Source organism: Leopardus geoffroyi, chromosome C1, assembly GCF_018350155.1.
Source record: "Leopardus geoffroyi isolate Oge1 chromosome C1, O.geoffroyi_Oge1_pat1.0, whole genome shotgun sequence".
Classification (NCBI taxonomy): Eukaryota; Metazoa; Chordata; class Mammalia; order Carnivora; family Felidae; genus Leopardus; species Leopardus geoffroyi.
In genome coordinates this window covers 20334247-20360942 of record NC_059328.1, presented here as the reverse complement: position 1 = coordinate 20360942, position 26696 = coordinate 20334247, and the positions used below count along the sequence as shown (strand labels likewise).

Genomic DNA, 26696 nt, shown 5'->3' with positions numbered 1-26696 from the left:
GAAAAGATATGTCCTTAAGCAGCTTGGAGTGAGGTCCAGGATAAGCGGTTCTGTTCCTTCCCAGGCCCCCTTCTCAGTCCCTTGGGGGGGACACTTGCCCCTAAGCCCAGTCTGGCACTTCCAGAGAACTCAGCCTGTTTGAGACCAGGCCACTGAAAGCAGAGCGGTGACCTCACAGCTGTGTGTCAGGCAGAGCCCACGAGCTCACCAAAATAATAAATAGCTAACACTTACATAGCACTTGCCGTATGCCAAGCAAAGCTCACAAAGGCTGTGTCTTTGTACTGGTCAGCCAGGACTGAGAGCAGCTAATTAATTTGTCTCTTCAAGCCGGGATGGAAGAAGCAGGTCGGCCAAAATCAGCCACCAGGCGTTTAGCTTGTGGCCCATCAGGGAACCAAGAAGAGTGAAACCCCGGGCCCTGCTCATTAGGGCTTCCAGTGTGCTTAGGAGAAAATGGTCAGTCCGTGCTGAGGGATGGGCAGACTCTGGGCAGGCAGAGTTCAGGGAACAACCAGTCTCTGGGGGCAGGAGTGAGTAGGGGAGGCTTCTCAGGGAAAGTGGAACTTGAGCCAGTCTTGAAGGATGGAGAGGAACGAGATAAAGATGTGGGACCAAGAGAGTTATTCTTAGCATGATCCCCACAAGAATGTAAGCCCCTTGAGGACAGGGCCTTTGTTTGCTTTCTCATCTGTACCTGGCACAGACTAAGGGCTCCTGAATATCTGGAGAACGCAGGAGTGCATGATTGACTTCCATGTAGAGATGGGGTCCATGTGACTGAAGCATGGGACAGACAGGAAACCAGTTTGCTCAGAGGGGAAGGAGAGCAAGGGTTGGAGAGGCTAGTTATCAGACCAAATGCCAGGCCAGGAGTTTAACTGAGCTCCGAAAGTGACACTCAGAGTGCTTTTAGGCATCAGCCTGTGTGCAAGTGGTGCTTTCAAGGCCACCTCCCTCCCTCCCTTGTCACCTCCGTGGGCTTGGCTCTAATGTAGGATCTTACAAGGGCAACCTCTGTGGGCTGGGTGGGGTCTCTCCAGGAGAGTGTGGGTCTGTTCATCTGCCCTTGATTTGTGTAAGTAAAAGCAAGATACCAGAGCTTCCTCAGGGAGTTGTCAAGAGCCCTAATTGAATTAAGCTTTTCCTGGGAAGATTCTTCAAGCCATCAACTGCTCTGTGACTGTGAATGGATGAGACCAGTGACCATAAACCATGCAAGAAGGCAATCTCATTAATTTATGGTTATGCCTAGACAGGTTGACTTATGGCTTCTCTTTGTTTTATGTGTGTTGGGAGTGGGCTGGGGCCAGAATCTCCTTTCTGTGGCAGATTTATTTTTAAAATATGAATAAATAAAACATGTTTGTGGTCAAAACAAAACAAACAAAAATAAAACAGTACAGAAGGGTACTAAGGTAAAAAGTAAAATTTTCCCTCCTCACTTCTCTGATCACTGGACTGTCATACTCTCTAGAGTTAACTTTCTTGTGTATCTTTTCATAAATTCTCTATACACATATGAGTGTGGGAGTGTGAGGGCAGATTTAGTTTTCATAAAGCCACGTGTGTAAAAGAAAAGAGTTCTAGGCTGGGACCTGGGTCCTAGATCTAGCTCTGCCTCTTTCATGCATGTTGACCTATGGTAAGTCATTTTGCCTTCCTGGGCCTTAGTTTTCCTGTCCGTCGATTTCAGTTGTTAAGAGGCTCTTCAGGACTTTTCAGCAGGAAAGGCAGTCATCCCAGGGGTGTCCCTGATGTGGTGAGCCCTGGGCAGACCGTGAGGCCCTGGGAGGGGGATCTCCACAGCCCATCCTTTGGGAGATGGGCCACTGCTGTTATTAGCCCTGGCTTCGAGAGTACAGAATTCTCAAGTACAGGGTCATGGTCTCCTGCAACTCCAGCTCAGGGTTATGGGACTAAATGAATGGGTTTGCAGAGAGCCAGCTCTGTTGTTGGAGAAAGGGAGAAAGCACAAGTGGGAAAGTACATGGCTCAGCCTGAGATGCTGGGGACATTGGATGGTAGGAGGAAACATGAGGGAAGGTTTCCTGAAGGAGGTAGTTCTGAGGAATGAGCCAGGCAGAGAAGAGGAACATCATTTGGTAAGGCTGCTGTTGGAAGGGATTCTGGCTTAGGTGGGAGAATGGGCTGGATGACTGGCTTTTCTTCTAGGATCTAGATTTCTAAGATTCCTTTTTTAAAATTTTTATTAAAGTAATCTCTACACCCAACATGGGGCTTGAACTCACAACCCTGAGATCAAGAGTCGCATGCTCCACCGACTGAGCTAGCAAGGAGCCCCTAAAATTCTTTCTGAGTCTATGATGGCATTTGGGGACCCCTCAAATAGTCTGCAGACATTGTATATGTGTATTTTTATCAGAGGATTAGTAGTAGTAGCCACAGCTTTTCCGAGGGATGTGTGGCCCCACAAAGTTGAAGAGCTTTGGCCCTTTGTGCTGTGAAAATTTGAAGAAGGGTAAAGGATTTTCCTTGGGCAAAGTGTCATACTTAACCCTGATATGAGTGGAGTTTGCCTGGGGGACCGCAGAACTCCTTCTAGGCAAGGGGAATGGACCCAGTCAGAATGAGTAAGCTGTGTCCTGGGAGAAGAGAAAGGAAATTGACCCTGTAAAGTTGAAGAAAGCTTTTCTGGGTTGGGCATCAAAGCAGATGTAGCTGCCCTCCTGTGTAGGTGGGGAAGGTGCTGGGTTCCTTCTGCCCCTGGAGTCCGCTAGGTTTCTGTGGTAAGTCACGTTCACACCCCAGGAGGTAATTCAGGCCTCTGGCCCTTTGTCCTAAAGTGGCTAGGGCCCAAACATACCTCTGAGCCTCTGTTAGGGGAAGCAGCAGAAGCAAGGGATCCCCTCTGAAGGGGACACAGTACTAGGCTTTGAGGGCGCAGTGCTAGGCGGCCCCTGTTGGCCTCTGCTCTTGCCTGGACTGAGGATCCCTTATCTCCTGCTCTCACCCTGTTTCTGGGAGTAAAGTAGAGAAATTTTTCTGCCTGTAGAATACTAGAGGTAGAAAGTGACCTGTGGCCCCCGGGCCCCAAGGGGAGATGGAGATGTTTTGGTCCCATCCTCTCATTTTCCAATTGAGGCCCAGAGAGGCTGTGCCCAGAGCCACACATGAGTTAATGGCTGAGGGAGGGCTTTCCCCGCTCTGTTAACTAATAACCCGGGGGGCTCTGGGCAGTAAGAGCTGGACCAAGAGGAGGGGCTGTGGTCTTTGGCTTGGTTCTTGGTTCCTAAGCACTGGTAACTCTAATGGGCCGTTTAAGCCTAAGAAGGGCAACTTCCTGCTGGAGTATCTGTCCGAGAGCTGTTCCTGGCAGGGAAGCTACTTGGCCTTGGCCACACGGGCCCTTGCAGGAGAACCAAGCCAGCGTTGAGCCTGCGTGCTGTGCTTTTAGGGCATCTTTGCCATCAAGCCAGGCATCAAGATCTTATCTTTTGGGTCCTGGGCCAGGGCCTACAGGAATCCGGATGCTATACCAGGTAGGCAGGACGCCTGCTTGAGGCAGAGCCAGCTCACCTCGCTGAGCACAGCCTGAGACTCCCGTTACGGCTCAGTGGAGGAGGGGAGCAGGCAGCAGGAGTGGCCCAGCCTCCCCTGGCCAGTCTGGCTGGTGGACCAAGCAAGGATGCACGAGAACTACTTCTTTTGAGGAATCAGGGGCTGGTCTGAGAAAGGCCATGTAGATACGGCACACTCAGGCAATAGAAAGTGGGTGTGATTTGAGGTGCAGATGGAATTATGAGGGTTTAGAGGAAGCAGAAAGACCCTCCCTCCTGAGGACGGGGGTGGGGGGTGGGGGGAAGGGGTTGTGTGGAGGTATCCTAGGAGGTATCTAGGAGGTATCCTAGAGCAGTTCCCTTTGGAAACATGGTGGTTAGGAACACAGGCTTTGAAGCGCCACAGACTCAAGTTCAAATCTCGGCTCTCCCACTTCATGGCACCATGATTTTGGGTAAGTCACTTCCCCTCTTTGAGTCTCAGTTTGATCACCTGCAACTGTGATGGTGTAACACCTGGCAGGATGTCGGAAGGATTTGGGGAGAGTACCCGTGTAAGATGGTTGTCACAGAGTTTGGCACATCCCGAACACGCGATAAATGATGGCACTTGGGAGTCCCTCTAGGATCGGGAGGGAGAGAGATGCTGGCTTGTTTTCTCTGACTCCTGAATTGCCCAGCAACTGAATAATCACTCAGCAAGACTTACTGATGCCCTGCTGTGTGTCCAATGCTGTGCTAAGTGCAGGGGTGAGGCAGCTATGGATAAATAATGTTTATCCTTTTAATGAGCACACTCCTAAGGTGGCGAGAGCACTTTCCAGATGCAGCAGGAAACCTTTCGGGGAGATGCTGTTCTTCTCCTTTTTATGAATGAGGACACTGAGGTCCCAAGAGGTTAGGTGCCTTGCCTAGAAGCGGATGGCCTGACTGTGGCACAGCCGAAGCCAGACCCAGAGTTTCTCATTCCAAGTCCTGTGCAGTTTCTCCTATATAACAGTCATTTCACCATGTAGCTGTAGTAGCAAGACTTATCACTTGAAGCATTTAATGAGCAAAGCACGATTTTGTATGACAACTTGATGTGTAGCTATAAAAGCACTAAATTTTGCAGAACAGATGATGGTTTTTAAAATAGGCCCAGCTCTGATGAGGTACCAGGTGAACTGTGCCAGTGTGCAGGGCAGAAGGTGCTGCCACTTTTGTAACTGCACCGCCCTGGCTGAGCCTCAGTTTCTCCAGTGAAACGGATAATGCGTGTAAAGCTCCAGGCACACGGGAAGCGCTCAGAAATGGGAGTTGCCACTATGGTTGGAAGGTGGTTTCAGTCATGAGAGCCAGAGGGCACCGGGCAAGGCTGAGTGTCACCAGGACTGGGGTGGGCATGTAGATGAGATCTTGAGCTGAAATGTCTGAGGTTTGGTCTTTAGTTGGGAGGGGGAGACACATTCAGCAAACACTGATTCATGCCTCATAAAGACTGTGCTGAATGAAGATGGAAAGAGGAATAAATATAATCCCAGCCTCATGGGAGAGGCTGAGGTCTAAACAAGCACTTGGGATGTGCTGAGAAGTGCCACAGCAGGGCCCCACAGGGCTGTGGGTGCACAGGAGGCTTTGGGTGGGTGGTGGATCAGAGAACATGCCAGAGCTTTGAGCTGAGCCTTGAAGGTTGGGCAGGAGTTTGCTCATATGGAGGGTGGAGCTGGAGAAAGGCACGGAGACATGAATAATGCAGAGCCATAGATAATGCGGAGCCATTGACCTTTGCTTGTGAAACCCATTGGGGCATTTTTCACCCCCTTAACCTCAGCCCCACACATACTTCACCTGCCTGGCCGGCTGGGCAGAGAAGCTGAGCCACCCTGCGGGGCCGTGAGCACCAGTGTTGGATGTTGCCGTATGGAGGCAGTAAGCAGGTTGCTGAGTAAGCAGCTGGGTTGTTTGAGACCCACCGAGTGCCTGGCCTTGTGCTAAGGGCCCCACATGGTACATGGTTGTCTGAGTGTCACGGCAACCCTGAAGGGTACGAGTCCCGGTGTCTGCCTTTATCCAGCTTACAGCCACCTCAGGGAGTGAAAGAACAAATAAAAGTGCCCAGTGAAGCTGTGCCACTGCCTCAAAGCCCAGGAGGACTTCAGGGAGAGAAGAGATGTGACCGGAATGAGGGGGCAGAGGCCTTTGTGCAGGTGCGTTCACAAGACCTTGACAAGGGGAGGGGAAGCAGCAGGTCAGGCAAGGGTCGTGGCACCAGCCGAGGCTCTGAACAGTGGGTGTGAGCAGGCACCTGGCTGAGGAAGGGAAAAGAAGGGGCTAGAGAGGAAGGCCCACCAGCTGCGGGGGACGTCTGGGCTGGGGGTCAGTGAGAAATAAGATTGGGTGGGTGGGCTAGGCTAGATTCCCAAGCATTTAGAACTCCAGCCAGAGGCCTGGTCAGCCCTCTGGAAAGCTCGATCACACACATCGATCACACACCCTTCACTCCATTTCCACCTCTGCTTTCCCCGTCCAAGCCACGAGCATCTCTAACCGGGTGACTCCAGGGGCCCCCTGAATTGTCTCCTGGCTGCACTCCCCTCTGCCTGTAATCAGCTCTCCACAGAGCAGCCAGGGGCATCGTTCAGAAATGTAAACCAGAACTCACCATTCCCCTGCTTCAAACTTTTCAGTTGCTTCCTGATGAACTTGGGGTGAAATCCAATCCAGGAGAGGTGTGGCGTTCAGCTCTCTCAGCTTCACTCCTTGCTGCTCTTCTCCTGACCTCACTCACTCCAGTCTTCCTGGGTTTCTCAAGTGCACGAGCCTCTCCAGGCCTGTTCCTCCACACTTGCTCTCCCCAGCCTGGAAGGCTGCCGCAGGCCAGCTCCCTGCCCAGCTCCTGGATCAGGTGTCCTCTCTTCAGAGAGGCCTCCCTGGCCACCGAGTCTAATGTGTAGAACCCCCCCTCCTCTCATGCCAGACACTATTCTGGGTACTGAAGACATAGCCAGGAGCAAGACAAGGAGGCTTCTGGTGTCAGGGGGTTCACAGGGCAGTGTGGGGTGTTGGACAGTAGACACAACAGTGTCAGGCAGTGATAAGTATCCTAGAGAAAATAGATAGGAGAGAGATGTGCTACTTTGGATGGTTAGCTAAGGCCTCTCTGAGGAGGTGGCTTCTGAGCTGAGCAAATGACAAGAAGGAGCTTGCCTTTCAAAGACCAGCGTCCCTGGAGAGGGCACATTTGAGGAACCTGGAGTAGAGAGAGAGGGAGGGAAGGAGGTGTGGTGTGAGAATCTAGGTGCTATGTGGAGCCACTGAAAGCTTTTGATCAGGGTGACATGGTCTGACCTGGGGAGGGATGCGCAGAGCAGCCTGGGAGCCGGAGATAGAGGGTTGGCTCCGGCTTCGGGCTGGCCACAGTAAACCGAGCAAAGCAGGTCCCTGGCCCGCAGCCACTCGGCCCAGGTCTGTGAGAGCAACAGGTGTGAAGCTTTGAAACAGGCTCCTGTGGCCGGGCCGGCGGTGGGATGGAAGCTCCAGCCAGGGAGAGTCATTGCCAGGGAGGGGTGAATAGGGAGCAGGGCAGAGCAGGAGGGGATGAAGACACATGAGGAAGGGAGGGGCTGTGGGGACTCGAGGCCCTGCTGGACTCCTGCCCTCTCCTCCCCTGCCCCACCCTGGTGCCCACAGGCAGGCCGTCACCGGACCTGTCCTGTGCGAGCCTTGGCACGGCTGAGCACCAGGGCTGTGACGTGCCTGTTCCCTGCCGAATCCTATGATCCCACGTGGCCTGGGGGACTGCCGGGCCCGGAAACACCAGGCCTAGAATCAGAGAAGTAGACTTTATTGTCGGGAGGGATCTAGGGACAGAGTGAGGGATCCAGGAGGTGAGACAGAAAGATAAGGAAGGGGGTTGGGGGTCAAGAGGCTTTGACTGGGATGCCAGCTCTTGCAGCAGTGAGGGTGGGGCCTGGCACGTAGACCTGGGGACGGTCATTGACAGTGTTGTGGAGAGCACCCAGCAGTAACGGAGCCGGGCCCAACCCCCTCATCTCACAGAGGAGGAAGCAGAGAGCCGGAGAGGAAATGACTTGCCCATAGGCCGCAGTGGGAGGTGACAGAGCTGGGGTTAGTTCAGGTCTCCCAACCCCTAGTCTGGAGCCCCTCTGTGATGGTATAAGTGTGGGTCTTCTTTCCTCCACCATTCCCTCTGGAACGGCCCCCTGTTCCCTCTGCAGGTGAGGCGGCTGCCCCTGGCTCCCACCTGCTCTTCAGCTCGCCTCTGAGCACCTACTGTGTGTCAGCAGTGTGGGCAGTGGCTCCCACCCTTGTGGCGCTGACAGTTGTGTGTGGGAGACAGACGTGTAAACAGCTACAATACAAGACAGGCTGAAGTGACACAGGCAGGCAGCACAATGCAGTGTGGGCCCTGGTGACAGACGGGTCTCGGTTCTGGCACTGCCACTTAGAATGTAGTGGTGACGAGGGCCTGAGTCGAAATTGGGAAAGATTGAGAAGGGCTCTGATTCAGCGTAGAGGAGTGTGGACACTTTTCTCATGGTGATGGGAATTGCAGAGAGTTTGGGGTGAGGCATGACCACGACCAGCCTGTGTTTAGGATGAAGGTTCTCCCAGCAGGTGGAGAATGGACTAGATGAAGCTTCTCACAGTGTTCTTGGCTCTGGGAATTTTCCGCCTCCTCCCTCCATAGATAATTATCCTTCCTAAGAAACTGATCAGATGGGAAACTGCAGGAAATGGTTTGGGACAAGGATTGTGTAGGAGTTGGGGAGAGAATGAAAAGGATGTAGCAGGAGGCGGGATCCATGCCTAGCAGCAGGAGGTGGCTCCCTTGGAAGGAGGAGGGAGGGGAGCCTGAGCAGGCTAGGAATTTAAATCAGAGTGGGTGTCTCCCGGGGAGCCAAGTTCCTCAAAGTTCTTCTGCTCCCCTGGTGGGAAAGAGGGGTGATGTTGACTGGCGGGATCAGCTTTTTTGAGTCCTTGTGAGGCAATGTGGCCCAGCAGCCTCAGCACTGGTCCAAGTGTCAGAGCCAAGTCCAGGCTCAGCTCTGCTGCTCAGCTGTCCTTCCACATCTGAAATTCCATCATTGTGGGCCAGGGCCTGTTATGGCGAGTGGGTACACCGGACACCCTCTCCAGGCACACAGCACACCTTCTATCTCAGCTCCCTGCAGGCCCGAAGTTTTAGTTGTAGGCCTGGCCTCTGCTCCCCATCGGCCTCGCTGGTTCAACAGCAGCTCTCAGTATGCTGAGGCTTCCAGGGAGCTAGGCTCCACTCAGTGTGAGCAGGTGACTAAACCACCAGCCACCATTGATCAGCAGTGAGGAGCAAGCGGAGACAAGGTTGCCTGTGCAGGGGCCCGGATGGTGGAGATTCAGGGCATCCTTTGGTGCAGTCAGGGTCAGTAGAGTCTGGTGGCTTAAGGTTTTCAGAGTCCAGCAGACCTGGCTTTGAATCCCAGCTGCACTACTGCTAGCTGTGGGACGTTAGGCTGAGTACCTGACCTGTGAACATCATTTTTCTGTAGATAATTCTCCCTTGCATGTCTTTTTTTAAACCTTTTCCTCCCTCTGTTTAATTGAGGAATAACATACATATATACATGCAGTAGAGTGCACTACTCTTAAAGTGAATGGCTCAGTGATTATTTATAAATGTTTGCGACCATGTTAACAAATCAAGATAGAGGATATCTGTGTACCCTCCTAAGGCCCCCTCCTGCCCTTCCCAGTCTGTACCCCCACATTCCTCTGAGGTAACCGCTGTTGTGACTCCCGTCATCATCAGTTTGTTGTACCTGTTCCTGACCTTGATATAACTGGAGTCAGACAACAGGTGTTCTTTTGTGTCTGGCTTCTTTTGCTCACCTTATTCAGGATGTTCTTCTTTGTCGTCACATGAATGAGAGTTTGTTCTGTCTGTTGCCGTACAGCATCGCCTTCTATGAATAAGCCATGGTGGTTCACTCTTCTGCTAATGGTCATTTGGGTTGGTTCCCGTTTTTGACAGTTATGAATAAAGCTGCTATGAACATTCTTATACTCCATGGGGTTTTGTGAAAATTAAGTGAAATAATTTATTACAGTAAAGTGTTTCTTTTTTTTAAGTTTATTTATTTATTTTGAGAGAGAGAGACCAAGCGCACCTGAGTGAGGGAAGAGCAGAGAGAGAGGGGGGAGAGAGTGTCCCAAGCAGGCCCTGCATTGTCAGCGCAGAGCCCAACGCGGGGCTCAAACGCACGAAACCACGAGATCATGACCTGAGCCGAAGCCTAGAGTCAGACACTTAACTGACAGAGCCACCTGGGTGCCCCCTATAATAAAGTGTTTAATACTGAGCTTGGACTCAGAGCAGGCGCTCAGAAAAATTTCCTCCCAGATCTTGTTGTTCATAAAAAGGAAACAAAATTCAAACGCGACCTAAGTATGTAAAGAACCAAGTGCAAGTCCTATCCCTTTTATTCACCTGCTCCTTAGAGCTGATCACTTCACAGTTCTGAGCGTCTGCCTGGACTTTTCCCTAGCTTTGTGTGAAGTTCTTTTTAATAAAAATCATTTTAAAGTGGTAATCATACTGTTCATACTCTTTTGCAACTTACTTTTTTTTTTATTAAGTCTGACTTTTTAAGAGTCCCCTTATCTGCGTTAAAGGAGCAGCATCGAGAGGGACAGGCTGGAATGAGCTCCTGCATCAGTCGCTCGGGGCCTTCCACTCAGGCCTGGCAGGGCTGCCCTCAGGCTTTCCTCCGTGTGGAACCCAGGGTTTGGATTCTGGAACCCTGGGTATAAAGTGCAGGCTCTGTTGTGCCCTGCCTGGGTGTGTTCTTGGGCTTACATGTCCTGAGCTTTGGTTTTCTCATCTTTAACGCAGGAGAACCCACACCTGCCTCATAAAAGGATGCCATGAAGTCTACCTCTAAATGCGATAACATATAGGAAAGATCAATATCAGGGTAGGAGATAACATATGGCAAAGTACAAAGTGGAAAGTGTAAGGTAGAAAGTATAAGGTGGGAGGTGACGCGTGTATGCTGCTTATTCTGTAAAATCACGGGCCATCAGAACCAGAGGAGCCTCTGAGAGGCTAACCCAGCCTGCTGCCTTACACGTGAGGAAACCGTGGCCCAGGGAAGGCTGCAGAGCCAGAACCAAGCCAAGGGGGACATCAGCCCTGCAGCTTCCCAGTGGAGGGGGTGTCCACCATCCTCTGGTCCAGGAGGGTGGGGAAACAGGCAGGTGGGGCAGAGGAGATGCTGTCCCAGTCCAAGCTACAGCAGTTTTTCTATCCTAACTTTGCCCCCAGACCCGGACCTCTGTCCATTCCCACAGAGCTCACTGCCTCCCCCTAAGAAGCACCCCTGCTCTCTGTCCCTTCCTGCAGGTGACAGCCTGGAGGCGAGTAGTCTCTTAGACTTCTTGTAGTTTGGTGTTTGGATCTCCTGAGCCTTCACCCTCCCAGCTTTTATAAATGGATAGAGAGGGCTCACCCAGGCCTGTGAGCCCATGGCCCAGGCTGAGGTCAGGAATCTGGAAACAAAACCCTGACCAGTATGGGCTGGGGCCTGTGCCTCATTCACCCTGCTCCTCCCACGGAAGAATTGGCATGATAAGATTTGTACCGGCCCAAGTGGGCCCCACTCTCCCCCGTATTTGGCCACCACACTCGGTACCAGGCACACAGAGGCGGAAGTGGCTCCTTGTGCTCTATCTCCCGCCATGGCAGTGATATCAGGTTGCTGGGCAGGGCCACTGGGAGTGCCCTGTTGGTCCAGGGTGGGGTGTGAGCCCTTGTATCCACTTTCAGGGCGAGGTTGTAGAGGGACACATGTTCAAATGGCAGTGAATGGTGATATCACAGACGTCCTGCACAGAGAATAGGAGGCACCGCCACCATGTGCCGGAGCTCTTGCCTTGCATGTCACCGTTCTGGGCCCTCTGCCTTCAGCATCTTGGGTGGGCCTCATCTGACCCTGTGAGGTGAGGGGAGGTGTCCTCATTTTATAAATGAGGACCCTGAGGTCTGGAGAGTTAACTAACTCGCCCAGGGTCACATGCACAAGAAAGTGGTGGAACCGAGCAACCTTGAATCCTAGGAAACCAGGGTGAGAGAGTCATTTGAGGTTACCTGGCCCTCTCTCCTCATGGTTGAGCAAACCCAAGGCCCAGAGTTAGGGCACATGGGGACTGGCACTCAGGGCTAGTATTCTTTCCATTCCATTGATAACAGCCACAGTTAGTACCGTAGTAAGGCCCCCAGCCTGCTCCTTTGAACATTCTGAGACAGTCCAGTTAGGCCCATCCTTTGGAGAGTCGAGAAGATGATTATCCACCTTATTTTTCCTGTGGCTCAGGTGAGGAACCTGGTTGAGAAATGCCCTGGAGGACAAGTACCTGTCAGCTCTGGAGTCAGCTTCCTGGACTTGACTCCTGCTCGGCCTTGCCACTTACCAGCTTGGCGGCCTTGGCCAAGTAGCCCGTCCTCTCTGAGCCTCAGGTTCCTCATCTATGATGTGAGTGTGATAGTGCCTCCCTCACTGGATGGTTTGAGGATTAAGGAGCCCTCAGTGAGTGCTATGGTCATCAATGTCCCCATCTCATGAAGAAGCCGGCGACTGAGCTGATCAGAACCAGGGCTCCAGCCTGAGTTCTGGGCCTTTCTTGTTCTGCCCTGCAGTGCTGCTTCCTGGTTCCTGCTGCCACAGGAATCCCCACCTCTGTGCCATGTGCAGAGTCATATGATGGGCCCAGCTTAGGTGGAAGCAGGTGCTGTTGGAAGCCTTTTTTGCTTCTTCCTGGGCACGGGACAGTGACTTATATGGAGCACACCGATGGCAGGCAAGTAGGCAGGCCAACAGCCTCTCAGCCTGCCTGTATCTTGCCTCTCTGTGCTCGGCTCATCACGGATGGGCGCCTGCCGTCATCCAGGCCCTCACCGCATAGCCACGTGGGGGCTGGACTCCGGAACCTGTGCCTGCGGATGAGAGTGGCAGCAGGAAGCAGTTATGGGCCATTTCCTATCCAGCAGCCTGGTGTGAGGGCAGAGCTCAGCCTCTGGGATGAAGCAGTCCTGGGATCAAGTACCAGTCTTGTTGCTTACTGGCCGTGTGCTGCTTGGGCAAGTTCTTTAAACTCCGAGCCTCAGTTTCTCCTCTGGAAAATAGAAGCAGTGCCCACTTCGTGGCATCGCTGAGGCCAAATGAGAAAGCACAGGGCTTGATGACAATTCTCCCTTCCCATGCTGGCATGTGACTAGTGGGCTGCACTGTGTCCCCCAAGGCAGTGCACACACGTGTTAAGCAGGGGCCTCATAGGCCTCACCCCAGGCCTGAGAGGTGCCTCTGGAAATTTCTGTTCCTCTTCCCCAGGGTAACAGACAGGTCCTGGTCCTCCCTCTGGCAGAGCACACACAGAACCAGAGCATATTGGTACTGCTGGGGGTGGGTCTTAGAAGGAACCAGGAGTTTAGGGTGGATGAGTGTCTCACTTCCAAGGTCACGTAGCAAGCAAATGACAGCCGAAGCGACCCGTGCCTCCTGTTCCGAGCACGGCAGGACAGAAAGCCAGGGCTCAGAGCTGGAGGAAGCATGCCAGGCCATGGCTCTGGAGTCAGAAAGACCCCACGGTAGGGCCTTGGTTAAGTCTCTTCACCTCTCCCTGCCTCGGTTTCCTCAGCTTCAGAATAAGGATGTGATACCAGAGATTTTCAGGGACTCATGCAGTTTAAGGTGTGCAGACACATCACACTGAAGTGCCCGGTAAAAGGTAGTTGTAAAGAAAAGGTGGGAGTGATGAGGGGCGGCACTGTGTTCTAAGTGAGGACCGGCTTTGGAGTATGAGTCCTCGGTGTGAATAAATCCCGACTCTGCCAACACCTCGCTATGTGACCTTGCCGAGTTCCTGCCCTCTCTGGGTATTATTCTTTGCATCTAGGAAATGAAGGGGTTGGATTGGAATGGTCTCGGAAGGCCCTGTCTCCTCTAACCTCCTGTGGCTTCATACTGAGGTTCTTCTTGAGCCCCGGGAGAGGCCTGACCTCCCTTTGCTGTTCCTGGAGCCCTGGGCCTTCCTGGCACCAGGACCAAGGCCTGCAGCCAGCCATGTCCTCATCTTTTCTCTGCAGTGTCCTCTAAAGGGCAGCCTCCTCTGAGCATGCTCAGCTCTCCCATCCACTCAGTATATCTCCTGGCTCTTAGAGGCCTGAGGTGACAAACTGTCCCAGTGGGCAGGGAGAGGCCCTTCAAGTGTGCCCTCTGTGTCTCCCTCCTCATGATGCTCAGCCAGCTGGGCTGTTTTCAGAAGTGTGTGGGAGCCTTTCAGGGCATCCCCTGGGCACCTGCTCAGGGGAAGCTCTGACCTCCCACCCTGCCAACCTGCCTCTGGGACCTGCTGCTGCCTGGCTCAGCCACATCCACAGCTCCTGCGACCTGTACCCAGGTACCCTAGAAGGCAGTTTTATAGATTTTATAGGGGATAAGAAACAGGTTCAGTGGGGATCCAGAGGGCTTCTGCCTCCTCTCAGCCTCCCTCTGCCTCCCCTCCTCCTCCCGCCCCGCCTCTTCTCCACTTCCCCTCAGCACCTCTGCAGGCTTCTGCCAGCTTGGCTCAGCCTGGAACCAATGATGACAGGGACAGGGTACGAAGCCCTGTTTCAGAGGGGCTCTCTCAGAGTGTGGCCCCGTCTTCTGGGTCCAGCTCCCTCCCTGGCAAGTGTGCTCTGGTGCCAGAAGGCCCTCTCTGGGCCTGGGGACTAGGGGCTCGGAGATTGGAGCCGTGCCTTCCACTGAGCGCTTTCTTTGGCAGTTGTTTGCTCCAGACACATAATCTCATTGGATCCTCAGAACAGCCCTGTGAGACAAGTGGTTATGAGCCCGCTTTTCAGATGAAGAAACTGAGTTTCACCTAAGACTCAGAGGTTGAGTACCTGCCAGGGAGACCTGGCTAGGAGATGGCAGGGCCAGGAAACCAGACTGCTGGTTCTCAAGACCATGCTCCCTCCTTTTCTTGTTTATTTTTTTTAATGTTTATTTTTGAGAGAAATAGAGCACGAGTGAGGAAGGGGCAGAGAGAGAGGGAGACACAGAAGCTGAAACAGGCTCTAGGCTCTGCGCTGTCAGCACAGAGCCCGACACGGTGCTTGAACTTGGGACCGGTGAGATCGTGACCTGAGCTGAAGTCGGACGCTCAACCGACTGAGCCACCCAGGGGCCCCTTGACCATGTTCGCTCTTAACCACAGGCTCACTGCTGGCTGAGTTTGGGTTGAAACCTTGGACAGATCCCTGAGGCGACTGTACCCCTGCTTGTTTTTCCAGATGTCACCCTTCCCAGCCATCTCACTGAGGATCTTCCGGCCTACGTGTGGGACAGCTTCCCCTGGCCCGGGCCCAGGTGCTCGGCCTCAGTCCTCCAGAGCTATGGCTGTCACTTGACTGCTGGGTCCTCCTCTTACTAAGGCCTGGCTCCAGTGTGAGCCAGTGAGTGACTTCTGTTCCAGCGGAGGGCCCCCAGCCCCTCTGGTGTCTTGATATTTCTACTGTGCTCTCCCGTGGAACCCACGTCTAGGCGGCAACCATGCTGGGCCGCAGAGCGGGCTGAGCCCTGGAGGGCAGACATACTCTGCTCCCCGGGAACAGGGAGGCCCCTTGCCATCCGGCCCCTCCGTCCAAGACCAGTCTTTCTCTTTCTCACAGCCACCCAGTGCCATGAGCATTGCTTATCCTCATGCCGGAGAGGAAGGAAGTGAGGCTCAGGGCAATACTGTGATTTGCCAGAGATCACAGAGAAGTTCGGGTTTAGAACTGGGACAGAAGCCAGCTCCTGTGTTGGCAGACCCGGGCCCTTTACACCAGTCCGTGCTTCGTGCTGTCTTACTCCGCATGAAGACTGTCCTGGGCCCAGACACCTGGGCTTGTTGGCATGGACAGAGATGGTGAGTGTGAAGTGCTTTGTCCAGTAGCAGAGCTCATCGGTCAGATGTCAGAGCTGGAAAGGCTCTCAACATGCCTCTGAGAATGGGGAAACTAAGGCCAGAGTAAGGCACGGGCTTGTTCAAAGCACTTAGTGGGTTGGTGACAGGGTCTAGGCCGGAACCCAGGTCTCCTGCGGCTTGGGCTCTTCCTCCCCCAAGTGTAGCTTTCTGGTCTCTTGAGGCACCTGGGGGTGAGCTCACCCATCCTGCTGGCGTCTGCAGGAGACAGTGGAAGCCGATCCTGGAACCTAGACTTAACAACCCTGCAGTTGGACAGCTCTCCCCACCCCAGGGTGCTAAGCCTAGACTGCCAGCCCCGTCTCCCATTCCTTCTTCCCTGAGGTGCTTGCAGGCGGGACTTTCACACCGTCCCAGACCAGAGCCTTTCAGTGACCCTGGCTGAACACCGGATTAGGAGGCAGCAGTCTCACATTTGTGACCTGGCTCTGCTGCTACCCATGTGATCTTGAGAGTGTCTGGATCTCACTGACCTTCTGTTTCCTCACCTGTTGTCTACTGCCCAGACAAATGGCTGCTTTGTGCCTACCCAAGTCATCACTTCCTTTCCAGTCTTCACTGTCCCGTGTGCCCGATAGAAACCCACTACTCACACCATGTTTGTTCCCCACACCTTCTGTCTTTCCATATGCTGCTGCTTTGCCCAGAAGGCTCTCCCAGTGCCTTCCCAACCCCAGCCCTGCCTTCAGGCTCAGGCCAGTTCAGCCAGTGTTTGGTGCACTGGAGCTTAGTGCCACACCCTGGAGGCGAGGTTCAATCAGACCTGAATTCTGCCCTTGGACAGTCACACAGGCTCAACAAACAAGTTTTGGTCTTTGCCATGTGCCAGGCTCTGTGCTAAGTGCTGGTGGGTCAAAGATGGCTAGGACAGGGTCCTGTCCTTGAGAGCAGTCTGGAGGGGTAGACGCCCCGCCAACCACACAATGTGGAGGGCTACAAGATTCCAGACTCTAAAGTGACAAGTTTCCTCCCTGGGGGGGTATTTAGGGAAAGCTGCTGGAGGAGCTGGAGTATTTCTCCGGTAACCCACCTGACAAAGCCTATGGTTTGCTCAGTGCTCTCATATCTGTGGTCTCACGTGGTCCCCACAACACCCTGTTAGGTCATTGAGTCAGGAGATGATCTCAATGAATAAATACTGATTGTGAACCTACTGTGTGACGGGCACAACTCCAGGTGCTAGAGATTCAACAGCGGACCTTGTGTTCTGGGTGGGGGGCCCATCAGTGAGCACATGCAGACGTTGGCAAGTGACGGGTGCTGTAGAGAAAGATAAAGCAGGGTGAGTGGATAGAGAGGCCTGGGAAGACCTCCCTGAGGAGGTGGCAATTGAGCAAGGACCTGAAAGAGGGAAGGAATCTGCTGTTCAACTATGTGGCACAGAGTGGTTCAGGAGGAAGGAAGAGCAAATGCAAAGGCCCTGGGGTGGAATTGTTCTCATGCTCAAGAAAAAGCAAGGAGGCCACAGAGCCAGACAAGAGTTTGGGTTGGATGTGGGGTGTGAGATGTGTCAGGATGATTCTAGGGTTTGGGGCCCAAGCAACTGAATGATACTGGAGCGGTGGGGAACAGTGTAGGAGCGTGTTTGGAGGTGGAGGAATGAGAGAGTTCAGCTCCTGTGCCCCTGCCACTCAGAGTCCACCCCACGTGCACGTGGACACACCGGCCTAAGGGTCACCCATGCCCACCCCTTTGGGAAACCTCCTCATCCTCTCAGGCCTATTCCAAGCTCAGTCTTCTGAGGGTCATGTTCTTTCATCAGTGTCTTTCTGGCCTTTCTGAAAGGTCCCCAAAAAGCCCAAGTTAAGGGGTGCCCAACACCCCTTCTTCATCACCACCCCCAGAGGCTGTGAAGCACTGATTGAGCTGGGAGGGGTAGAGGGGCCCCAGATGCCTCCCTGGGTGCTGTTCTCTCCCACGGCGCCTCTGAAGTCTTGTCTTGTTCTCCCTTCACAGCTGCCCCCCCCCTCCCCTGGAGCAGCTGAAAATGGGACGCTGGGCCTTGCTTTCCGCAGGGCTGTTGTCCTGGAAATGGCAGAATTTCTCTTTATATTGCTTTGATGATCTTGTGAGCAAGTTCAAGTTCTATATAACGGATCTAATTGTTAAGCTTCTAAGCTAAGTGACTTTCAACTGGAAGGGACACTAAGAACAACAGGTATTTGCTATACTCGATTTCAGTTTTTCTCCTAAATTTGCATTTTGCAAACCCTACCCTACCCTCACTAAAGGAAAAGAAAAGAGAAATCCAGTTTTCCCAAGGTCTAAAGTTTCTGGAAATGGAACCTCTCTTATCGAGCTTCTTGTTTCTTCGCCTGCCTCTGGTGTGGGCAGACCGGTGCTAGGAGCTTCTGCGAGTAGGGCCTGCAGGTCCTGAGAGCAGTCCGGCAGGAGGAGGGATGCGGATGGGTGGGGGAGTGGAAGATGCACACCTGGGCACCCAGAAAGGAATGGGAGGGTGGCTTGAATCCAGACTAAGCCCAGATTCTTCTCCAGCTCAAGCATTCTGTGCTTTTGCTTCCTCCACCCCGCATGATTAAAATTTCAGGGAGCCCAGAGGGCCTCCTCTGCAAGGGACACGATTTAGATTTTTCTGGTGCCAGTGATACTATGGGATCAGGGGAAGGTACAGAGAAAATGGAAGCAGAGGCCCTCTGGTTTCACTGCCGGCCGCAGGGGCAAGGCCTGCCTGGGGCTCTTAGGGAGGATCTCAGTATGGAAGCCAGACTCCACCCCAATGCCATCAGGGAGGGACTGTTCAATATACTGTGGCACAGGCAAGGCCATGTATATGATGAGACTGCTCCATGGGACGGCTGGGGAGGAGGTAAGGTAATCTTGGGTCTGAAACACTGCTCCATGGCCCTGGCTCTGTGACCTTGGGGCCTGTAAGCAGTCATTCTTCTGATGTTCTCTTTCTTTATCTTAAAATGGGGATAATAGTAGTGCCTACTGCATTAGGGGGAGATGATGCTTCAGTAAAGTGCTTGGTGCGGTCCCTGCCCCATAAAAGCAGTTCTAGCACAGTATACAGAATACCATTTATACTAAATTCTAAAACTATAGGTACCGAAAAGTTTGGAATTTTGCACACTGAACTGTTAACAGTGTGGGTTTGAGGGGGAGGGGTCTTGTATAGCAGGGAAAGGGAAAGGAGGAGAATCACTGGGAGATCATCCTCTTCCTGTTTAATGCACTTATATCCTGTTGGGGAAAAGTTTTCATTGACCAAGCATTCTGTTTAAAATCACCAAAGCAATAGATTTCCATTTTGGAAAAAATCAAAAGAAACAGTATGTGTAACACATACCTGCCAAGGACCCAAACCAGCCACAGGTCTTTGGAGCCTGAGGTCTTACCCCACCCCCCCTGAGCTGCTATCCTTACTGGCTGCCTGGGAACCTCCGGCTTGCCAGGTCCTATTGCTGCCTGCTGGAGCTCTATATCTTGTCAACACACACGACTGTTTATTGCCAGTCCCTGGTCCCTGTCCCTATTCCCTTCCCCGCCACCTCCGGCGCGGCGCCGTGTGACTCATCCTCTACCTCACTGCACAGGGACTCTCAATCCCGAGCTTTCCTGTGGGGGATGGGAAGAATCTGCTGGAGTGAAATGCATCCAACAAATGTTTATGGGGCGCTTAGGTGATTGGGGAGGCTGGGCTGGGTACCAAGAAGTACTGCCCTGGTGGGGTGAGGTGGGGTAGGGGCTGCTGATGTGCGTCCCTGAGACCAGGGAAAAGGCTAGTGGGAATGAAAAGCAGGGTAGAAGTATAACCTGGCTCAAGGCCGGGTCATGGTCATTGGGGGCCAGACCTAAAGGGTCAGGGGACCCTCTGAGGCCTGCGGCATCAGCTGGGCCCCTTGACTCTATTCCCTTGTGACCTGCCCACTCCAGCTGTGAGCCAGTGTTGTCTCCTTCCCTGCACAGTCTCATCTCCAGGCCGGCTGGAGGTTTCAGGGCCCTTAGCAAGACTTTTGAGATCCCCTGTCTCCTCTGTTCACACTCTTCCCCCTCCAGTCTCCTGCCCATGAGGCCCAGGTTCAGTCCCACATCCTTTAGGAAACTTCCATCATTCCCTGAACCCCCTTTTCCTGAGTATCACCCTTGGAACAGACTTACTTACGGCTCCGTCCACAGTAGAGGCATATGGCAAACTTGAATCTTCTTCCCATTGGTCCTGACAAGCTTTGTTTTCACTGATGCAGCACAACACAAAAAAACTGGCAATTAGGAGAGCTGGGTTCTGATTTTTACTCTGTCACTTGCCAGCTCTAGGTGGCCTTGGACAAGTCAGTTCACCTCTCCTTGCGTCAGTTTCTTCATCTATCAAATGAGGGTCAGGATACAAGAGAGGGAAATGAGAGGTGCCTGGGTGGCTCAGTCGGTTAAGTGTCCGACTTCAGCTCAGGTTATGATCTCACAGCTCATGGGTTCGGGCCCTGCGTCAGGCTGTGTGCTGACAGCTCAGAGCGTGAAGCCTGTTTAGGATTCTGTGTCTCCCTCTCTCTCTGCGCCTCTCCTGCTCACGCTCTGTGTGTGTGTGTCTCTCTCTCTTAATAAATAAATATTAAAAAAAATTTTTTTAAAGAGGGGAAATGAGAAGAGATACGTAAAGGCTCCAGCCCCACACCTTGCATCAGACACTCTAAGTGCGTCTATCTAGTGAGTGTTTTTTTCTTCTCCGTGTAGAGATTGTATCTTAAAGTGAATCATGATCAAATACAGTATTATTGAGTGGGCACTATTGATTGACATGTTTATAAGTTGTCATTCATTGGGTGACTCCTATAGGCCAGGAGCTATAAATAAATGATCTCAGTGACCCTTACAGCTACCCTGAGGGTGGCATCATCACCCCGGTTACAGAAGAAGGACCAAGATTCAGAGACACATGTAACGTGTAGCGTGTAACATTTAACCTTCACAACGACACTCATACTTGGATACTGGCAGAGGCTCGTTGAAGTCAGCCTGCCTTCCCCTTTGTCTTTCTCTTTCCTCATGTTTCATTTATTCATTACCTGTATATTTATTTGCTATGTGCAGGATACTTGTCCTGGGCTCTTTAGAGGATACAGATCCTAGAATGGCATTCCTTCTGCTTCTCTCTCACTCTCTTGTGTTGATCCTTCAAAGCCCAATCCAAATGGTCCCTGCCCTGGGAGCAACACCTACCCTAAATCAAATGTAGCCATCCCCACCTTCTTCCTCTTTCCTCTTTCCTGACATCTAAAAGTCAGTTTTATCTCAGTTCACAAGTAGTTAATGCCTACTATATGCTGGAAGCTGGAGTCCCAGATGACTCTAGAGAATTTCCGCCCTCAGGGAGCTTAAGGCCCAGTGATGGACAAGTTTACACTGACACGTCATGATAATGTAGAGCGATTCACATTATACTTGGGTTTTGAAGAAAATTATAATAGTAAAAGCAGTCACCACTTTTTGCTAACGGTGAGTGCCAAGCACTGTTTGGCATTCTCTGCCTGGATTATTTCCTCTTGTACTCCATAAACCCTCTGAAATAGGCTTTTACACAGATGGGGAAACTGAGAATAGGAGATAAAACATAAATGCCCAAGGCTGCCCAGCTGGGAGCCCTGATTGGAACCCAGGAAGGAGAGACTAGTGCCACATATCTTTGTCTCTGCTGGTCTGGCTGTGAAGCGGCTGGGGCAGTGGGGAGTGTGTTCTGGTCTGTTTACCTTTTTCCTTGGTCCTCATAGCTGACATTGTAGGTGGAAAGAATCAGATTAAAGAAGAATCAGAGCCCCTCCTACCCCAGAGGAGCCTCCAGCCCCAGCGGAGACCGGAGCTGAATACAGATCAGGCAGGCAGGGGCTGAGCAGTCTGAAAATTCCCACCTCCTACCTTAGGAGTTTAGTGGGTAAGACTGAGCCCTTCTGGCTGAGTTAACATGGGGAGGGCTTCCTGAAGGCAACAGACCTAAACGATAGGAAGGATTTCCCAAGGTCTTTACGAGGCCACTGGAGTGGAAGGGGAGCAGTGGTAAGTCTTCCCTGGAGGAGAGCTCGTGGAGAGAATACCGTCTCTGGCCTTCTCAGGGCCACTTCGGGCCTCTTTGGGCCTGGATGCTGATGCTCCCCTTAGAGACAAAATAAGAATAAAACCAGAGATAATGTGTTGAGTGGCTAAGAACACAAACTCTGGAGCCACGCTGCCTGGGTTTGAGTCAGTTTTCAGATACTTGACTTTGAGCAAGTTGCTTAACCTTTCTGTGCCCCGGTCTCCTCATCTGTAAAATGAGGGGATGGCCATTGTGACCTCCCGGAGCTGTGGTGAGGTGCAAACGAGATGGAAAGTATGAGCGCACACTGCTGTAAACTGTAGAGTGCCAGGCTTTCGTTGGGAGGTATTACCTTTCAGGACAGGAGTTGAGACTGGTTGCTGGGGCAGTTGAAGAGGGAGTTAGAGAAACGGAGTCGTGTGCAACCAGGAATCCCTCGGGACCTGGCCGAGTTGCAGCCCCAGAGCAGGCCTCAGGCCTGGAACTAGGGCGGCAGAGCCCCTTGCACACCCCTGGGTCCCTGGTGACCAGCACTGGTGGCCCAAGGAGGCCCCTCTTCCCGGCACTCCCCTCTGACTGGCCAGGCCAGGGGCGAGATGCGGGAAGCGGGATCAGGGGTGTCCGGTCACCCTGGCAACCGAGGGTGACGTACAACAGCGTTGCCTGCGGCTCCAATGCACCGGTCTCAGCAGATGGGGACCGTCCCAGGAGATGTAAATCAAATTTTCTCGTGGTGGAGAGCGGGGAGGTTGCAGAGGCACCGGGAGCCCCTCACCACTTTGGAGTTCGGTCAGTGTCTGCTCAGTGTGCGTGTGTGTGTGTGTATGAGAGAGAACTAGAGCGTGTGAATGTGTGTAAGAGTGTGTTATGAGAGAGAGTTAGAGTGTGGGTGAGTGTGTAAGAGGGAGTAAATGTGTGTGAGAGCTGTAAGGGAGTGTGGATACGTGTGTAAGAGAGCGTGGGTGAGAGTAAGGGGGTATGTGTAAGAAGGAGTGAGTGTGAGGAGTGTGTATAAGAGCTCGAGTGAGGATGAGTATGTGTAAAAGGGAATGTGTAAGAGTGCAAGAGCTTGTGGGTGAGTGTGAGAGACTGTGTGCAGGTGAGTGTGTAAGAGGGAGTTTGTAAGAGTGTAGGAGAGCAAGAGTGTGGGTGAGCGTGTGTGTCCCCCAGTCCCCGCAGTTGCCCATCTGCCACCTACACTGGACAGAGTGGGAAACATCTCTCCCCTCCCATGGTCAGAACTATGTCCGTGGGTTTGCCCTGTGGCCCAGGGATGTGGAATTTCCACACCCTCGTGGGAGGCCACGTGGTTTGAGAGATCACTGGGCCTGGAGCTTCCTGGCTTCTCACCGTGGAATGGTCACGTGACACTGACAGGTCACTGGCTGTCTTTGAATCTCAGTTTCCCTGACCATGTGGCAGAGGGTTTGGATGGTCTCCAGGGTCTGTTCCACTCTCCTGGCTCTGGATCTGATTCCAGCCGCCTCTGCCCCACCCCAGATTCCATCCTGGTGATATCACTGCTGCCACAAAGTTTGGGTCCTGGAAGTCCAGCCTCATTTCCTGGCATCTTGGGATCTCCCCTCAGTGCTGGGCCTTTGTCAGGGGATTGGGGCCTGACTATTCCCCTTTTACCACACGTGGTGTCAGCAAACTTCCCGCACCTTGAGGAGATCTCTAGGGCTACAGGGTGGGGACAGCTGGTAGAGTCAGGGCCTTGGGAGAGGGACAAGCCAGAACAGGCCTTCATGCCCCTCCCCACACCGTACCACTGCGCCCTCCCCACTGGAAACTGCTTTCCAGTAATGTACCGCCTACCAGGGGTAAGGAGCCAAGTGTGGATCCCAGACCTTCCTCTTCAGTCTGGGCTTGGCCCTTCCCTGTCCTTGCCCATCAGGGTCTGCTCGCTAAGAGGCAAGGCCAGCACAGGAAGACCTGGGGAGACTCACTCTGGGAACATGGCTCCAGTCCCAGGTACTCTGGGAGCAAGCTTATGTGGAAGAAAGTGCATTGCACCCAAGTCAGGAGGCCTGAGACCTAGTAATCCTGGGTAGCTGGGACCTGTCCTGCCTCCTCTGAGCTCTAGCTTTTCTTCCATCAAATAGGAGTGCCAGTTGTCTCCTAGCCTAGCAAGGGAGGCCTGATGGCCTAGAAGTCCCAAGAGTGAGTAAAGCATGGCCATTCCCACAAGTTCTTCATGAAGGTTCTGACTTTGAGTAACCTCAGTGTCCCCAGTGCACAGCACCAGCCTGGGCTCAGAGAAAATACCCATGTTTCAGTAGAAGATTAATTAGCTCTCTCTGCTACAGATATTCTAAGCTAGAGTAGAATTCTTCCCTTAGACTCTGGGGAAGCCACCGAATCTTGCCAGACCCCACCTTTCTCTTCTGCAAAATGGGGACAATACTTATCCCACAGGGCTGTTGTGAGGACTAAAGAGACGCTATATGCCAGGCTCCCAGCACAGTGCCTGGCTCACAGTGCATCTTTAGGAACAATGAACATTCTTCACGTTACTGCTCTTGGCTTGTTTTGCATGTCCCCCTACCCTGTCCTCCCATGTGGTACTCCTCTCTGGGTTTCCAGTGCATGGTGTGGCACTTCCCGGTCCCAGGAAAGCTTTGTGGATCGGACTGATAGCATTGGGGGGGGGGGGGGGGGCAGGGAGGAATTTTCAAAGCCTAATGTGCTAGATGGAGGTGGAGGCTGTCGTCTGCTTGCCTGGGCTGTCTCTTTAGACTATGCCTTCTCCTAAGGCAGCTAGCTGTTGGTGCTCAGTTCCAGGGCAGGATGTCAAGGTCAGCTGGCTAGACTTGGAGCTGGACTCCTGGCCTTGAGGAGCAGCTTCCTGGTGGCCTGCAGGAGCTCTGCTCCCCCAAAGTCCCATGCCATCCTATCTCCCCTCCGGGGCAGTGCAGGTCTCTGGGTGTGGTACCATTGTCCCGTCTCCACTGCTCCTGCCTGGGTTGTCTGACCTTGCTGGGTGCCAAGAGAGAGAGAGAAATCTGGGCAGGGTCTGTGGATTGAAGGTTCGAGAAGGGGAGGCACCGGAGAGGGACTCCTGCCCTAATGTGAACAGACAGGGATGGTCAGGGAATGCTTCCTGGAGCAGCAGGAGGATAGTAGCATGTGGCATCAGCCACACACGTGGGGATAGAGGTACAGGAATGGCGTTCTGGAGAGACAGACTAGACCAGGCAAAGATCTATAGACAAGAGAGGATGTGGTTCATTTGGGCTAAATGCCCCTTCCATTGCACCAGCCAACTGAACACCGGGGGTTACTCCTAGACACTACAAAGACTAGGGAATTTTTCAGCAAGAGGGGAGTTTGGTCAGGTCTGTTTTGAAGTCAAGAGAATTGTACTGGTGGCTTTGGGGTTCTCTCCTCACCTACAATGGAGACGTGTTTTTTTCTAACATGTTTTGAGTGTCTCCTGGGTGCTTGGCACTGTACCAACGGTTCTGGGCCTAGCTAGTGTTTTGAGGGTGAGTCTTGACTTGTAGCTATACTGGCACTACCCAGATCGGTATTGGAGAGTAGTAGGGGCTTTGGGCATGAGGAGGGATGTTTCTTCTCCTTCCCACGGATCTCATGGGTAATGAGAGCCAAAGCTTGGCCAGATGGGTTGTCAGGAATTATGTCAGTACTGGCCTAGCCCTGTGCATTTTCAAATCAGTAGATACTTGTTGAGTTCCTACTATGTCCCTAGCCCTGGGGATCTCATTATAAATGGATAGGGAATCTGCCTGCACAGATTACAGGCTAGGGAGGGGACGGGAGCAAGAACTTTCACCTTAAACAAACTGTCATACTCTCTTAACCAAGCTTACCCTGGGTTTTATGGTACTCAACATGGGGTTAGATGCCTGGGTCTTCTCCACCCACCTCCCCACCCAAAAATAAACCCAAAACCCTTAGGGAGCTTGGGACCAAACCTGGCATTGAAGGAGCACCTCTCAGAAGGGGATTTTTGCTACTTCCTAGCTCTGGGTTTGGAGCCTCAGTGTGGACCACTGCTGCTAGCTTGGGGAGAGGGTGTCAGGCAGAGGGGCATGTTCATGCCTTGATGAGGAGGAGGGAGAGTGAGGATTGACTTCTAGAACTTAGGAGTTTGATGGGAGCTATGGGGGTCAGACCTGGGTTCTGTCCTGGTTCTGCTACTGATTTGCTGTGTGCCCTCATGCAAGTCCCTTCCCCTTTCTGGGCCTCGGCTGCTCTATCTTTAAAGTGGATGGGATTAGGCTAGAAAGCAGGATGGCATATAGGTTTTGTCTCACATGCAAAATGGACTGATCGCCATTGGCTTCTTGAGCAGCTCTCTGGGCTTAGCAGGAAAGCACACGAATCTGGAGTTAGGGGTCACTGTGTACATTCTGTAGGTTTGCAGACGGCAGGTGGTTTGATCCCCAAGTTCCTTTCTGTGCTGATGTTCTTTGATTCTTCTGTGCTTCCTTCTATCTCCTGTGTTATTTCTTGACCAACGGGTTGTCTGCTTTCTGCTTCAACACCTTCGTGATGGGGAACTCACTTCCTTCCCTCAGACAGAATCATTAGATTGTTGCGCCTGGTCTCGAGCTCACATCTGCCACCCTGAACTTGTACCTAGAAAGCTGACTTGGGTTCAGGTGTAGCTAATGCCCTTAGATACTTGGAGCCTCGGTAATCAATGTATGATTTCTGTCTTCCGGAGGCATACGGAGCTGCTTCTTTCCACTATTTTATGACAGAGGCAGAGATAGAATCTGTATATCCTTTGGAAAAAACACTTTAAAAACATTGTCAATTTGGGGCACCTGGGTGGCACAGTCGGTTAAGCGTCCGACTTCAGCCAGGTCACGATCTCGCGGTCCATGAGTTTGAGCCCCGCGTCGGGCTCTGGGCTGATGGCTCAGAGCCTGGAGCCTGTTTCCGATTCTGTGTCTCCCTCTCTCTCTGCCCCTCCCCCGTTCATGCTCTGTCTCTCTCTGTCCCAAAAATAAATAAACGTTGAAAAAAAAAATTAAAAAAAAAAAAAACATTGTCAATTAGTTTATACAGCAAACCCGGTGAAGCTGGTATTACTGCTTCCATTTTACAGATGATGAAGCCAAGGCTCAGAGAGTTAACAGAGCGGCCCTCTGAGACCAAGCCTGTGCCCCTCTCACCAGCTGCTCCTC

The 26696-nt window shown here is 52.6% G+C and overlaps 1 protein-coding gene across 2 annotated transcripts in view; it reads left to right on the top strand.

Annotated features, from left to right (window-relative positions):
- The window catches only part of SLC9A1 (solute carrier family 9 member A1), a 47854-nt gene that overhangs the window by 7718 nt on the left and 13440 nt on the right, over positions 1 to 26696 (top strand). The window lies entirely within an intron of this gene.